General features: G+C 43.2%; 1 protein-coding gene across 8 annotated transcripts in view; it reads left to right on the forward strand.

The window, feature by feature from the left end:
* EBF1 (EBF transcription factor 1) overlaps positions 1 to 16,013 on the forward strand; it is a 370,285-nt gene that overhangs the window by 59,279 nt on the left and 294,993 nt on the right. The window lies entirely within an intron of this gene.

The raw sequence follows: 16,013 nt of genomic DNA on the forward strand, positions 1-16,013 counted from the left end.
TTTCAAGCGAGAGCTAAGATCCAGGACCAAGTTAAAGGAACCAAAGGTTACTGTACCGTGAATGAGTGCAGTGTGCAGAAGCTGGTATTGTAGAGAGAACTGAGGTTGGGATTTCGGCAGAAGCCCTGAAGAATCGGGGACTTGCTGGCTCTCCCCCCCCCCTTCTACCTTCAGTCAGTAGTGGCATTGTAGCCTGCCATGAATCGGTTCTTAGATTGGTGTCTCCTTGCTATAAATCCTGACCATAGGGCTGTGCTCAGGGTGGGCAGCGAGGCTCGGACAAGAAGGGGGCAGCCTCTGTGTTGTGTTGTTGTTAGCGACATGTAGCAGAAGTTCTCGCTGAACGGAAAAGCTCTGGCTCCAGAGTGTCGCCAGTGAAAGTAGAAACATAAGTCGCACATGGGGGTGAGAAGGAGAGATCATTGCCTCAACTATAGGGATTCACTCTGGAGGTGGAGGCAGGATGATTTGGGACACTGGGTGTTTGTTTGGAGATTTAAAGGAAAGGGAGAGCAGGGGTCAGGAAAACCTCTTTCGGAGCCTAGCAAACGATTAAAGCCTTGTGATTTAAAGAAACAGTAACCCACGCTATGTGTAGATTTTCTTTTCAACCTGAAGACAAGATTTCTACACCCCCCCCTCCACCTCCATTCTATTCTGCTATCTGTATTCATTTTTTATGATGGCCCCTTTAAGAGGCAAAAGCATGTCACTAGGTGTAAGGAACTTTTAACACTTTTTCATCTTTTCAGCATTTGTATAATTACTGTTAAGCCACATTGGAAAGCCTGGGGCCTAGTGATCACTAAGGTAGTGTTAGGTTTCATAAGTAAGGAGAAGGAGGGGGTGGGGGGTGGGGGGAACCACTCTTGAACTTACTGCTCAGATAAATTGGCTGCAAAACCTGTGCCATATGCTGTAAGACCAACCAAATAATTATGCATAATAATAATAGGCAATAAAAGCAAAGCCAATCAGATTCTTATCATCTGGTGGCAACTTCTGACTTAAATCTGTTTTGTTCCGCAGCATTAATACTCAGTAAATCATGTTGGTACTATGTTGCTTTTCACTTGAATGTAAAAGTGTGTATACATAAATGGTTTGTAGGGAAAACAGACTCTGCATTCGGTGATGGCTGCTACCACACCCCTCCTATAAAATTTAAGAGTGGGAGACACAAAACTCCAGGGATGAGAAATATATTCATCTAATGTAAGGCTGTTTTTGAATACATTTTTTTTTGGCGTTCGTTTGTTTCGTTTGCATCTTCTGTGAAACCAAAACGATGCAGTTGGGCATAGTCAAAGAAGCATAAAAATAAGGAGAAATAAACAGGAGTGAAGAATACCCCCAAATAAAAACGAAATATATATTTGAAAGCTGCTCATTATAAGAGGGTCTGATCCAAATGATCAAAGTCATGTGAAAGCAGTACAAGAAATTACCAAAAGAGAGCCAAGGGTTGGTTTGTTGATCTGGAAATGGGGTGACTCCGATTTGGATTTAATGGCCAGTCTCTCTGTGACAGTGCATTGTGCCTCAGTTTTCTGACCTGTGAAATGGGATTACTATAGCATATGCACATCAGGATTTGAGATGATAACACATTAAGATTAGGTACACTTTACTAGGAAGACAGGAGTGCCCGGCGTGCTCTGGTCCATGGGGTCACGAAGAGTCGGACATGACTAAATGACTAAACAACAACAACAACAACAACCCTTTACTAGAGAAAATAAGAAAAAAGTTTGTTGCTCCAGCAAGTAGGAACTTAGGCTCAGTAGGCTGTTGATCTTGGGACCTAGAACAGACAGTACCATGTCATTAGATGGACTGGTATCCAGCATGGTGTGTGTGGATTTTGTCTTCCTCTCATGTTCCCTGCAGATCCCCAGAGATCCCTCTGCCAAATCTGCTCCAGAGGCTCCCCTGGTGAGCATGTGGTGAGGGGGGAGGGCTTCAGGGGGAAGAGAGGAAGGGAAGTCTTGTTCCACTAGCAGATAGGAAAAAAACGGATCTCATGTTTTAATTTATGTGAGAAAACTCAAGCAACATATCTTTTGAAGCAACCCCCCCCCCTTGAGGCAGCATCTGTACCCATTACTCCCTGAAGTGTGAGCACAATCAAACATTAAATTGCAGCGTGTTGCAATACAATGAAAAATCTCCCACCATATTTGAAGAAATCCTGGAGTGCTTGGGCAGGGCATAAAGGCCTCACATCCTGCCATATAGGTTGGTGGTGGAGAAGGGCTGAGCTGCAATCTCGCAGAGGCTTTGAGGTCTGGAAGTGGCAGGCAGACAGCTCAGGAGATAGATGGCAATTAGGATTTAGAAGCAACCTGGGAGATAAGGAGCCACTGAGGATTTATTGTATATGTATGGACAGAAAGAAAAAGTCAGTGCATGGGGAGGAGACAAGGGAGGTGGAATACAGTAAATCTCCAGTGACTCCCATTTACTGGCTGTTCCTGCATCCTAATAGCTGTCTCTGTGCAGGCCACAGAGGTCTATTGCTTTTTTTTTGCTTTGACTCCAGGATGCCTTTTCCATTTTCTGGCCGGCCCTCCTTGCATCCTCTAGCCTATTTTCCTTCATTAGCTTCTTTTTTCCTCACGTCCAGAGCTGCCATTTACTTCCTCAGCTGTTCCTTGCTGATATGCGCTCCTCCACGCATAGATCGGGAGGTGAGTTCCTCCTCATCACCCCTCATTCAAACACTGGAGTAGAAAATAAGTATATGCATAAAGTCCCAGTTAAGGATGGGGTAATTGTGTTAAAACTAAATAATAATAATAATACATGGACGTTGCGACCAAGACACAGTTGGGGCCTTTCTTATACTATATATGTGCCTTTCATAATGTGTTAGTAGTATGTATTGAACATGTTGGGGACGCGGGTGGCACTGTGGGTTAAAGCCTCAGCGCCTAGCACTTGCCGATCGAAAGGTCGGCGGTTCGAATCCCCGGGGCGGGGTGCGCTCCCGCTGTTCGGTCCCAGCGCCTGCCAACCTAGCAGTTCGAAAGCACCCCCGGGTGCAAGTAGATAAATAGGGACCGCTTACTAGCGGGAAGGTAAACGGCGTTTCCGTGTGCTGCGCTGGCTTGCCAGAGCAGCGATGTCACGCTGGCCACGTGACCCGGAAGTGTCTCCGGACAGCGCTGGCCCCCGGCCTCTTGAGTGAGATGGGTGCACAACCCTAGAGTCTGTCAAGACTGACCCGTACGGGCAGGGGTACCTTTACCTTTATTGAACATGACCATCTGTATCTGAATACAAAACCTTAGAATGATGATGACACAGGAAATACCTCGGGTTACATACGCTTCAGGTTACATATTCTTCAGGTTACAGACTCTGCTAACCCAGAAATATTACCTCGGGTTAAGAACTTTGCTTCAGGATGAGAACAGGAATCATGCAGCGGCGGCGCAGCGGCAGCAGGAGGCCCCATTAGCTAAAGTGGTGCTTCAGGTTAAAAACAGGCCTCCAGAACGAATTAAGTTCTTAACCTGAGGTACCACTGTATACAGAACAGGGTGGGCAGGATGAAGGGGAATCCTAAGAGCTGTTGTTCAGTGGATGGTGGGATGGAAGGAAAGAGTTAAATCTCTTCTGCATGCACAGAGCTGCTGAGCCTGAGAACCCAGCACTACTATTTAAAGTTTTTAAAGAAGAAAAAGAAAAAGAATGGCAAAACAAGAAATTATGGGTTCCTTCAAGACTCACTATTTTGCGGGAGGGTTTCAAGCACACACAGGAACGTTAAGCTTACAAAATTAAATTGTATTGTAAAGGGCTCTGCGGCCCTAAGCGCAACAAATCCACTTTAAAAAAGAACCGTCTTTTTAAGAAAATGTTGGGGGCAATGCCTTTAAAAGTGCAGGATGCAGGATGAATAAATGACTTAGGGGAAACTGTACATATAAGTATGCAACAAGCAAATTGGGATGAATGCTCATTATTGTAGAACCGCCCTGTAAACAAATTGGAATGAATGTTAAATACAGATCAGACAGAGTCTGACCACCATTGCATAAGCTTTGTGCAAGCAAATATGGATAAATGCTCAATAAATAGACAATCTGGAATATTTAATATGACATAGGTTGGCATTAGAGTGCTTTGTATGAATGAACAATTGTACTGTTAATGTGACAGATATCTATGGAAAATCTGGTATATTTTTGCATTATTAGGGTTTAGGGAAGAGACCAGTTCCTTTTTGTTAAGAAGTTCCTCACTCAGATAGGACCGGAGCTTGCAGAGGTTGTCCCTGACATCTTAATATTGCAGCTCCTTAGGTCTTTTCACAATCCAACAGCATCACATAGTACAGACCCAAGAGCTTTATAGTATACCCTGTGAAGTATTGTCTGGGTAGCAATCCTAGCTGCTAGATGTCAATACAGTGAAAGAAGAATTGGCAATACCCTTCCTTTCAGATGCAGGTTGTTGTCAGCAATGTTTTCACAGTGTCGTGTGCAGTCGTCTTCCTCTCTAGCTGTGCTTGATCGACCTACACAAGTACAGTGGTACCTCAGGTTACATACGCTTCAGGTTACAGACTCTGCTAACCCAGAAATATTACCTTGGGTTAAGAACTTTGCTTCAGGATGAGAACAGAAATCGTCCTCCGGCGGCGCATTGGCAGCAGGAGGCCCCATTAGCTAAAGTGGTGCTTCAGGTTAAGAATGGACCTCCGGAACGAATTAAGTACTTAACCTGAGGTACCACTGTAACCAAAAAAAGCTTCCTTGGGATTCATTTGTGAGGAATAAGGTGAATAGAGCCTGGTATTTTTAATTACCGGTACGTTGTTGGAATTACTGTATCCGTATAGCTTCAGAGCGTTTTTAGAGCCCACCCCCAATTTGAACAGCAGACCCCTTTAAAGATTATATTATATTATATACACTGCCCCATACTAGCAATCAAGTTCTGATGCACTCCAACTCTGGCTGATATGTTACTAATGCTTAATTGTAGTAAGTTTAGATCAACTAAATATTTTTCTTAAATGTATAATTGATTGTGTAGGGAAGGAAGAGCTGGAAGAATGGAAATCATACATCATTTCATTATTAATGGCAATGTCTAAATAAAATGCAGACCTTGTCATATTTAATGGATGGCTGAGTACATTCTGCTCCAAAACACAAGGCGTGCTTTTTTCAATTTTTTTTTTTTAAAGAAGTGCCTGAATAATTTTAACTGGATTGGGTGGGATTTAACATTGTTAGAGATGTGTACAAATTACTCTAGATCTAGAAACTTTGGGAGCAAAATAAATAAATACGGGGGGAAGAGGTGAGGGTCCGGCAATTGTAAAATGTATGTGTGCGTATGTGTGTGCGACTGTATAGACATAATATTTTATTTTAAATATCTCAGTAATATAGGGAAAAAGTTAGACTTATTATACAAACAGATAAAATTACATGCGTTGTGTTTGTAGGTTTTGGTACCAGTCCACTTTTTTAAAGGGAAATCAGGGGAACAGTTTGTGGAACAACTTTGAGATTTTCAGCCTGGTGTGAAAAAAGTTGAAGAAGTAATTTAGCCTTGTGGTTCTGGTCTCCACTGAAGAATTAAACTACTCTGAGTGATTCTTGAGATTTACCGGTGTCAGGAAGGTCACTGTATTCTTTATAGCACTACAGGTTCAGAGTTTAATTATTAGGGACATCGCGGAATAGTAGCATCTGTACCAGTAAATGCTGAGAAATTGGGTCATTCTGAAATTAGGGAAATAACTGCTCAGAAAAAAAGGCCTGCTCCTTGAAATTGTAGCATAGCCTTTAAAATAAGTAGCATGTGGCAGCTCTGCTGTGTGATCTCAATCCATGCTCGTCAAAGCATTTTCACGTAAGATCAGGAATATCAGTGGGGCCTGGCTGCCTCTTGAGAGTCTTTCTTTGATTCATTTTTTCTAATCGTATTCAGCTGGTCCCACTAAGAGTAAGCTATCCAGGAAAAAGTTGTGTGCTAGCTTCCCTGTAGAATTACAGGGATTTGAAATCATGGTTAAATCCTATTGATATGATATGCATATTTATTAATAGTATTTATGTGCTGGTCAAAAATAATGCTAGGCTATATCTGGATTAGACCCCCACCCACCCACGCTCGCATGTCTGTGATGATGTATGTGCTTCTACTATGATGTAGACTTTAAAATGTTAAGTGACGGGAAACACACTGATAGCTTGCTTCCCATTGCTTTCCTGCCCTAACTGTGAGTAGGCAAGGGAGCCCTTTACCAAAGGATTTCTCATTTCAAACGAACTTCTATAGTTAAAAAGGTAAAGGTAAAGGTACCCCTGCCCGTACGGGCCAGTCTTGGCAGACTCTAGGGTTGTGCGCCCATCTTACTCAAAGAGGCCGGGGGCCAGCGCTGTCCGGAGACACTTCCGGGTCACGTGGCCAGCGTGACATCGCTGCTCTGGCGAGCCAGAGCCGCACACGGAAACGCCGTTTACCTTCCCGCTAGTAAGCGGTCCCTATTTATCTACTTGCCCCCAGGGGTGCTTTCGAACTGCTAGGTTGGCAGGCGCTGGGACCGAGCAACGGGAGCGCACCCCGCCGCGGGGATTCGAACCGCCGACCTTTCGATCGGCAAGCCCTAGGCGCTGAGGCTTTAACCCACAGCGCCACCCGCGTAACTATACTTCTATAGTTAGTGAGGGTTAAATGGGGAATAGGGAAAGTAGGAAGCATGCGGACGCTTCATCATGCGGACGCTTCATCTCATGCAATGAGAGTCCAAACTGCTGTCCAAACAGGGTCAGAGATCCATGAAAAATGATCTATGATTGCGATTTCACATGTGGCTGTTAACAAGTGACTGCATACCCTCCAACATTTCTCTGATGAAAATAGGGATGCAGTGGAAGACAGGAGTGCCTGGCGTGCTCTGGTCCATGGGGTCACGAAGTGACATGGACACGACTAAACAACAAGAGAAAAAGGGGGACATTCTGGGATCAAATCAGAACCTGGGACGGCTTCTGTAAATCTAGGATTGTCCCTGGAAAACAGGGCCTTTTGGAGGGCCTGCGACTGTTACGAAAGTTTCAGTGCAAAATAGGCACCTAATTTCACTGTTGATTGAAACCTAAGCGTACCCAGTAGTGCAAATGGCTGCAATCCTGAACCCACTTACCCAAAAGTAGCCCCCACTGAACTTGGCGAGACTTATCTCTGTTGTATAAACATGTGCAGACTTGTGCTGTTATTGTTATTGCTTCTCATAGTGGTTACTTAGTATTTAATATAAATACTAATAAATGTTATGGTATAAATTCCAAGAGCCTCAAAGAACAGAATGAGAGTAATTGTGTAAAGCATTGGTGTGATTCTCTCCCCCCACAAGATCTGTGGCCTCAAGGCACATGGAAGAACAGCCAAAGATAAGTGCCAATCTGCCTAGTTAGCCTTTTTTAAGGGAAAGGTTATAGGTTGTGACCAATGCTGCCATTTTGATGTCTGCTTGCATAGTGAAATGTCCTCTTCCCTTCATTCCCCTGCACCCTCAAAATCTGCTCCAAAACGTTTGGAGCCCCTCCTGAGCAGAATTTAGGAAGCAGGTGGTGGGAGGAGAGGAAAGGGAAATGACGGTCTGTGAAAGTGGAATTCCAGAACTGGATACAAGTTTCTACAGTGGTACAACGAGTTGCAAACGCTTCGGGTTACGAACTCCGCTAACCCGGAAGTAGTTGCTCCCGGCTGCAAACTTTGCCCCAGGATGAGAACGGAAATCACGCACCAGCGGCGCAGCGGGAGGCCCTATTAGCGAAAGTGTGCCTCAGGTTAAGAATGGTTTTGGGTTAAGAACAGACCTCCGGAACGAATTAAGTTCATAACCAGAGGTACCACTGCAATTACTATGTTCACATTTTGCTTTGTCATGGAACTCATGGTGCTGCCCCATCTAACTTGCAGAATAAGTGCACCCCCACTTACCTTCAGCAGTGCTAAAGCGTTTGATGTTCCCACATCATCCACTGGGCCTGGGGCTGCAGTATTTGCCAGGGATTTGCTCTGCCTCCCTCTCCCCTTTTAGAATAGCCGTAGTATTTGTTACAGCATTGATTCATTCCTGATCTAGACTTTAGGAGTTTTTAGATCTTTATTCTGGAGAACAGCATTTCATCTCATCATAAAATCTTTAATGTACGGCAAATATGCTCGTCTTTTTAAAGCTTTCAACTCAAGCCTTTGATGTTCCTTTTAGAAAGTTAACTAATACACCACAATGGCCCCCTCAAATGAATGCTCTTGGAGAGAAAAAATGTTGCTCTACAATGTTAAGAAGGAAAACACAAATAAACGGTACTCAAATATTTATAAAAGCATTCAGTAGATCAAAACGGTTCATTACGCCTTTAGACACTTCTCTTCATGACTGAGGAGTTACACCCCCTCCGATTTATGCCATGTAGCATTTTCTTTTGTTGTTTTTTAATTTGCGGCATCTAATCAATAAGTTTCTTAAATTTAGACATATTTATGGAAATATGTTCTATATTCAAAGTGGGACACTTCAGAGAGCAGTACTTTTGGGACAGACTTGGGTATAAATGTCTATTTGGTGTTGGATTTACTGGGTCAATATGGTGTTTTATGCAGTGCTATTTTTCTAGAAAAAGAGGAGCCAGAACCCACCATGAACGCCTCCCTTGCCCTCTTATAATGGCAATGGCACCCACTTGAGAGGTGCCGGAATTGAGTTCCAGCGAATTCCAGCTGGAAAAAAAAGCCCTGGTTTTATGGCTTCTCAGCCTCAGTTCACCATCTTTAAAATGTGAAAAGTATACAAGTCTACTTCACATGGTTGTTGTGAAAAGCGGCCAGATAAATATTCTAGAGCACTTTTTAAGGACACTGAAAACAGTATCCTTAAAAAAGAAAAGAAAGGAAGAAAAAAGAAAAATAAATAAATAAATGAGATGTCATGCTTGGGACACTACCAGTGGACTGTCCGGGTATGGTGTTCAGGTTGTCATCAGGAGCCATTGTCTTTATCTGGAGCAATAGGAGTAATTTATGTTGCCTCTGTGCTGCTATATAGGTGTTCCTTCCCTGTGATTGGCAGCCAGCAGTCATTGACAGTCAGCTAAGATGGGACATAGCTACTGGTGTTGAGCGAGGAAACAGGAAGGGGAGCGTTACATCCCAATAGAGGCAGCTAAGGCAAGGAGCAGCTCTTGCTGCACCAAGCGGGTACTCTGCTGGCCAAATAAATCATTTGTCTACATGCGGCACTGCTAGTTATTCAGTAGCGATGTGCCAGAACAGTGTGGCTTGAGTGAGTGGTTGCCTGCCTCTGCTCCCTCCAACAGATGCCCCCTGCTTTCTTCCCCACCTCAATGGCTGCCTGGCAGTGAAAATACCTAAAGTCACCAATCCTATGGGATGGACAGGCCATGTGGGATGTTGCATTAGTGCCATCCTACCCAGGAAGCTACAGGGCTGGCGCAGTCATGTTGAATGTGCTCCATACCCTCCATGTTTCATGGGAGACGTGTTTTCACAAGAACTCACTTCCTAAGTGTGCCACCCAGTAGACGAGGTTTCTGTGAAACCAGTTCAAAGATAGCAAGACAGCACGAGCTCTAGGGATTTCAGCATTTATTTATTTTTAAAAAACCAACAACACCCAAGACTTATGACATTTATGATGGTGCCTAAACAGGAGCTGAGCGCTTCAGGAAATCTGACCTCCCATGACCGCATCACATTACTCTCAATGCTGTCCCTCTGCATGAAATTGGGGCTGTGTGCTTGTTTCCTCCCTGAAAAGTTTTGTGGAAATGTAAAATGCAGTCTGACACCTGTCAGTTTTTTCTTCCCCTGAAAGAAAGAAGCTTTGTGCCATATACTGTGGGTGTTTTGGCAGGGAGCAAACAGTTGTGACTAGCCACTGCGCAAGAAGGTCAGACATGGGAGAGACCTATCATAATTGCTAGTTCTGCCAGCATAGTTCAAACCACATGCCACCCAGGGAGGAACAGGAGCCATGGAATTATGGGAAGAGTCCTCACACTGCATACTCTCTGGGCAAGGTCTACATCTGTGTATCAGTCACAGAGGCAATGATACACACACACACACACACACACACACTTCATCAATCAGAATCCAACACTGCAAAATTTAAACAAGTGATAATGCTGCCTCCTTGTTTTATGGCAGCTCCTGTTTCTTTGTTGTGTCTCTTTGTTTCTTTGTTGTATCTTGAGCTAAGGCCTCACTCTGTTGAGTTCAGATGGGCTTCCTTGGACTGTAAGGGCTTGCTTAGATACACTGAACTCTTATGCTCTGTTTGGGAGAAACTACAGGGGCTTGGAAATAATACTTTATAAAAGGGAAGGATACAGTGCAGATTCCAAATGGAGAACTGTATGAGCCCTCTAGGGGGCTTCTGAACTAATCAGGGTCAATGGCGTTTTCATGGCAGACTGGCATATAAGGTCCTTTTGCTTTTTCCTATGCATTTACTGCCAGTTGACACTTCGGTTAGTTCAGCCACTAATTTGATGGCCTTAGCCCCCTCTTAATTTGGCATCTGTAAAATGGGAGTAATTTTCACTAAGCTTGGGGTATGTGTGTGTTAGAGGACAAACAAGCTGATGTTTATAAAGCACATTAATGCATAACAACTGCTGAATAAATGAAGACAGTAATGGCCACCAACGTATGTGGGACTGACACGGGTTAGATGGTTGGTAATTTTTCTTGGGCCATTGTTGTAGGAATTCTTTCATAGTATGTGGCCTTTAAATGCTCTTTTGATGATGTGGACTGAGAGCCTGTAGTGTCAATGCAAGAGGAGCGATCATACAAGATTATTTAAAGCCACACAACTCTTCACGATAATAAGCATTCATGCATTAAATTAGCCATACTACCAGTGCTATTTTTATGGGTGTATGCAGGGGTATGCATACCCATAAACATTTTGCGACCCTAAGTTTGGCTTCATTGAGGGACAGTATTTCAATATGAGTAAGAAAATGAGAGTACCCCTTAACATTTTTTAAGGAAAAAAAGCACTGCATACAACTAAGTTTACATGTTTGTTCTTAAATAACTCCTTTCTACTCAGGTGAAGGTGCGGTATTTCTGCACCCATTTTAAGCACCTAGTTATGAAAAAGGCAATATATTTTTTAATAACTGGGAAGGGGAAAACTATGTATGTGACGATACTAATTCAGACAAGCTTCTTTTCTTTTGTTTGGCAGTTTGAATATAGCTTTAGTACTTGGGAAAAATCCTCTTCCAATTACACAGCAGTTTTGTGGTGGCAGAATGCTATAATGGGAATGCTTTTGCAGCCAAAGCTATCTCATTCATAAATCCTGCTGTTCCACTCTATAATTTTGATTCTCTTTTGGATAGATCAGTATTCTGTGGTCATATCAGCAACAATCATGCAAGCAAAAATGAGTAGTTAAATATTGTGACAGTCCTATAAGTCTTCTTACGGTTTTGTGCATAACACAGTTATTCAAAAGTGTCATTTGGTATGTAGAAGGGAATTGACCCTTCACTAATATTTTCCAGTAAAGCTCTTCATAAAAAATGACTGGAGAAATAGCTATGTGAGAATTGGCTAGGTGTCCTTTCCATTAATTTTGCAGTAAATGCAAACTGCTGGGTCATGTTTAAGGGCAATTGAATGCATATTACACACACACACACACACACACACACACACACACACTGCATGTGAATATCCTATACACATACTTTATCCTTACATGTGTTCTTGCTTTGTATACTCTTATGGGAGTATTTCTAGCAACTGTGGGAGAAGTTCAATATTTGCGTGCTGAGATCCCCCAAACACCCCAAGCCCAATAACTCACACATCACACATTAATTTTTGTTTAAGGTTTTTGGCATAATTTTGGCCACAACTTTATTCAATATACAAATTGTGAGTGGTTGCTTAGGCATTGGTTAAGACTAGCTGTCCCCCCCCCCCGCCTTTGGGGACAGCACGCGGAAGACAGTGTGGAGGAACAAGATCAGGGATAACTGGAGCTGCGACACAGACCCTCAGCTTCTCCCCGCATGCTCCTAGGGGCATACGCGGCCCAAACCCGATTCCAGGGGTTTGGACGAAAGGATGGTAAGCCCCTGAATTCCTTTACCGGAATTCCCGTGCAGCAGCAGCTTTGGAGGGGCAGGCACAGCCAATCCATACCCCTCCACCAACCAATTTAAACCAATGCCTAACCGCCAACCTTACAAGTTGTGACGATTTGCTACGCAGTAGGCGAAAACCAGATGGCACACACTAATCAGCCAAATGGAAAAATTCCTACCAGGCCCTCACATCAAAGCGAACGACCCCTAGACAGGCATAGCAAGGTCAAGGCGCAAGCCCCAAACAAGGGAGGGCGGGCGCTCCGATGCCCACAGCGAAAGAGAAAGCAGCTTGCTGTGGGCCAGACTTAAATATGCTCTGATCCCACCCCCAAATTGGCAACATGCAATTTGCCCCAGCAACAACACAACCAATCCACGCCAGGCCCCCTCCTTCAATTCTGCCTGGCAATTACAGGGTGCTTGTCTGGTCCCAGCCACAACACGTGCTCTCCCTTAGTGAGAACACGCTTTGTTGCAGGGTTTATTAGCATAACAAAATAAATAACACCCAGGCTGCATTCAGTACACATCATGAACTTCTTATACTGTACTTCGATTTTGGCAAAGTTTATCCAAATAAGGATTTGACCCAGCTGTGAATGGGAGCACTGGGAGCCCAGGCAGTTCTAGGAATAATAGAATTAGAATTGGAAGGGACCCCTTAGGTCATCTAGCCCAACTCCCTGCAATGCAGGAATCTCAACTAGATCATACTTGACAGATGGCCATACAACTTCTGCTTAGAAACCTCCAGGGAAGGAGAGCCCGCCACCTTCCAAAAGAGTCCGTTCCACTGTCAAACAGCTCTTCCTATCAGAAAGTTCTTCCCCATGACTAGTCAGAATCTCCTTTTTTGCAACCTCAAGCCATTGGTTCATATCCTACCCTCCAGAGCAGAAGAAAACAAGCTTGCCCCGTCCTCTGTGTGACAGCCCTTTAGATATTTGAAGTTGGCTATTGTATCTCTTCACACTCTCCTCTTTATCAGGCTAAACGTAACCTATTCCCTCAACTGTTCCTCATCAGGCTTGATGCTTTCCAGACCAGACACATTTCCCTATGTTTACATCACTGAATAACTCCTGCAGTCCATGTCTATTGGTTGAGTGAGTGAATGGATGTATTTATTTATCATACAGGCCATATTGTATTCCATGTCAATCAAGCACACACTGATTCAATGACTTTGTGAATGGGCAGAATAAACTGATTATAAAGTTACAATCCCTTTGTCTAAAGAAATGTGATTTATGAATTATATATGTTAACCACTACTTCTAAAGAAGAACATGACTCCCTGCTTTCTGTTCTGTGAGCATCAAGGAATATGTCAACCACAGATGGGAAATTGGTTGGGATGGCCTAATAATGTTTGTGCTATAATAATATTTTCTTTCAAGGAGGCTTGATAGGTAGGCTGTGCTTCATGCTGAAGATTTAACTGAATGACTAATTTCCCCTCAGGTCAATTGAGCCAATGATATAGAGTTGTTGTTGTTGTTGTTTTTGCAATGTCTTGTTTTCTTTCCTGGCTGAGATGGAGATGCACCTTTTTAACCTAAACTCTTGTTATGCTTCTAGCTTTGATTTTATGACTAGCAAACTGATCCCTATGTTTGTTTACTTGGAAGTAAGTTCTTTGTTCAGTGGAACCTTTCCCCCAGGAAATAAAGTTTAGGATTGCAGCTTAAATCTATGAGAGGTGAAGAGTGAGGGGATTTGAATCGGTGATGTTATGGTGATCTCCAAGCTGGTTTCGTCTTAGTTGCACTTCAGTCCATTTTGCCCATTAAAAACTTACATAATTCCAGAATCTGAAGTTGCTTGGCAGAAGATGCAGCTTTCATTTGGGGTTTTTTAAAAAGTTGATCTTTACTATTTTCTCTTCATCCAGCCTGCCAGAAGAGGTGTGTCTTCACCTGAGAAACACTATTTATAATAGTGTATATAGCTAGTAATATACTGAGTGTAATGAAGCATGCAAGTATGCACACAGATCCCATCAATATCAGAGTATTCAGGACACATGTAAATAAGAGTAATATTCACAGATATACAAAAAGGTGTTTCAGAATATGTTTCCTCAAAAATTCTGCCTACTGTAAATACACAGAGCACAAGGGGTACAGAAGCAAATAAGTGGATGCACTTTATGAACATTCCACCCTCCTGAAAAACACATCGCTTTGGGGAAAGTTTTTAAGGGAAACACATAAGGAGTTCCCTTTATGCAAAAATATGCCTGGACACATTTTATTTAGAAACTGAATTAATTAATTTAATAGAAAAAGGCCCGGGCACTGCATGAATGGAGTTCTGCTTGCACAAAGGCCTTTTCCCTTTGCCTTGTCCCCTGTGTCCCCCAACTCTCTGGAGGGTGGGCAATAGGCAAGAGGACAAGAGGGGAAAGTTCCACAGCACAAGCAGAAGTCTGATGAGCAAGTGAAACAGTGGTGTTGGATACAATCCGTGAAAAACAGGCGTACCACACAGTAACTTTGAACCCATTATTTCAATGCAACTCACAATAAATGCCTCTTCATCAAACTATTCATAAATTATGTCAGTTGCAGTTGCCACCATCCAAAGACCCTGCTGGAAGAGGTGTGTCTTTGCATGAGAAATGCTTTAATAGTGTATGCAGTTCTGATTACCTTATCTTTAAAAAAATGGTTATTACCGAGCTGGGTTTGGTCAGTGAGCCTGAGCAAGAAAAAGGATCAGAGGTTAGGTTATGGCTGAATAAAATCATCAATGCTTAAAATAAGAAAGCTGCTTTGAAAATGTTAAAAATGGCACTGAAGAAATAGAACATAGCTATTAAAGGCAGAAAACCCCCCACTGAATTGGCACAAGAAGAGTATTCCCCCCCCCCACTGGAACATTTCCGCCCCCTCCCCAACCTGGGCACTTCTGGTTTTGTTGACATGGCAGTGTTTGCCCCTGAGAATTCTGGGGAACCCTAAGCAAGCCCTTTTGTTTTGGATACCAGAAGAAAACCCGAGTTCTAGATATGTACAAGTATATTTTGTACATCCTTATGCAGAGCTTGGTCATCATCCATAAATTGACGCAGCAAGAGGTCTAGTTATCCATTAATAAGCAGCATGTGTAAGTCCCATTAGTGTCAATGAAAGCTGTACAGGCATATCAAAGGGGAGAACAGATTCATGTGCTGTGAGCAGGGTCCAAAATGGTGATTTATAGCCTGCATTGCATTTAATGGATGGTTCTTTGGCACAGAGCTTAAGAACTCTGTGGTGTTTAAAATACACTCCACTCTCCCCTCCTTGTTAATCAAGCGCAATGCTAAGGAGGGAAATGTTAGCAGATTTCTTATTGTATTAAAATGAAGGCATTGCCAGGCTCGTATTTTATTGCACTTCTGATTTCTCAGAAATGGTTTTTCTGTTGTTGTTGTTGTCTGTTGTTTTATATATTAAAAAAACAGGTCCATACAACTGGCAACTTCCAGAGGTGCAGAGGGGTAGGCACATTGTGTGGCCAGCAAGTGACCAAGCAAAGAAATGAAAGATTAAAGGAATTCTGAGAGATTTCCTGATAGGTCTCTGCCAGAGCTACTTCAGGAGGGATGGCGGGGGTGTGTGGGGGTGTCCTCTTATAATCTGGATCAGAGCCATTTTCAGAGCTCCTTCCATGGATGCTGAGATGAGAGTGCTTTCAGAGCTTTAGCTCTGAGCTTTAGCAGATCTGTTGATTAAATATTTAAGCTTTTCCTTTTTCCCTGCCTCTAATTCAGCTGTCTGCGGATGAGAGCAGCAGTTTCTCAGCACCATGTAAAGCTGTCTCTCGCATTACGGTCCTGTAGTGCCTGAGAGCACCCAA

Source organism: Podarcis tiliguerta (genome assembly GCF_965153285.1).
Source record: "Podarcis tiliguerta genome assembly, chromosome: 2".
In the NCBI taxonomy this organism is placed as follows: Eukaryota; Metazoa; Chordata; class Lepidosauria; order Squamata; family Lacertidae; genus Podarcis; species Podarcis tiliguerta.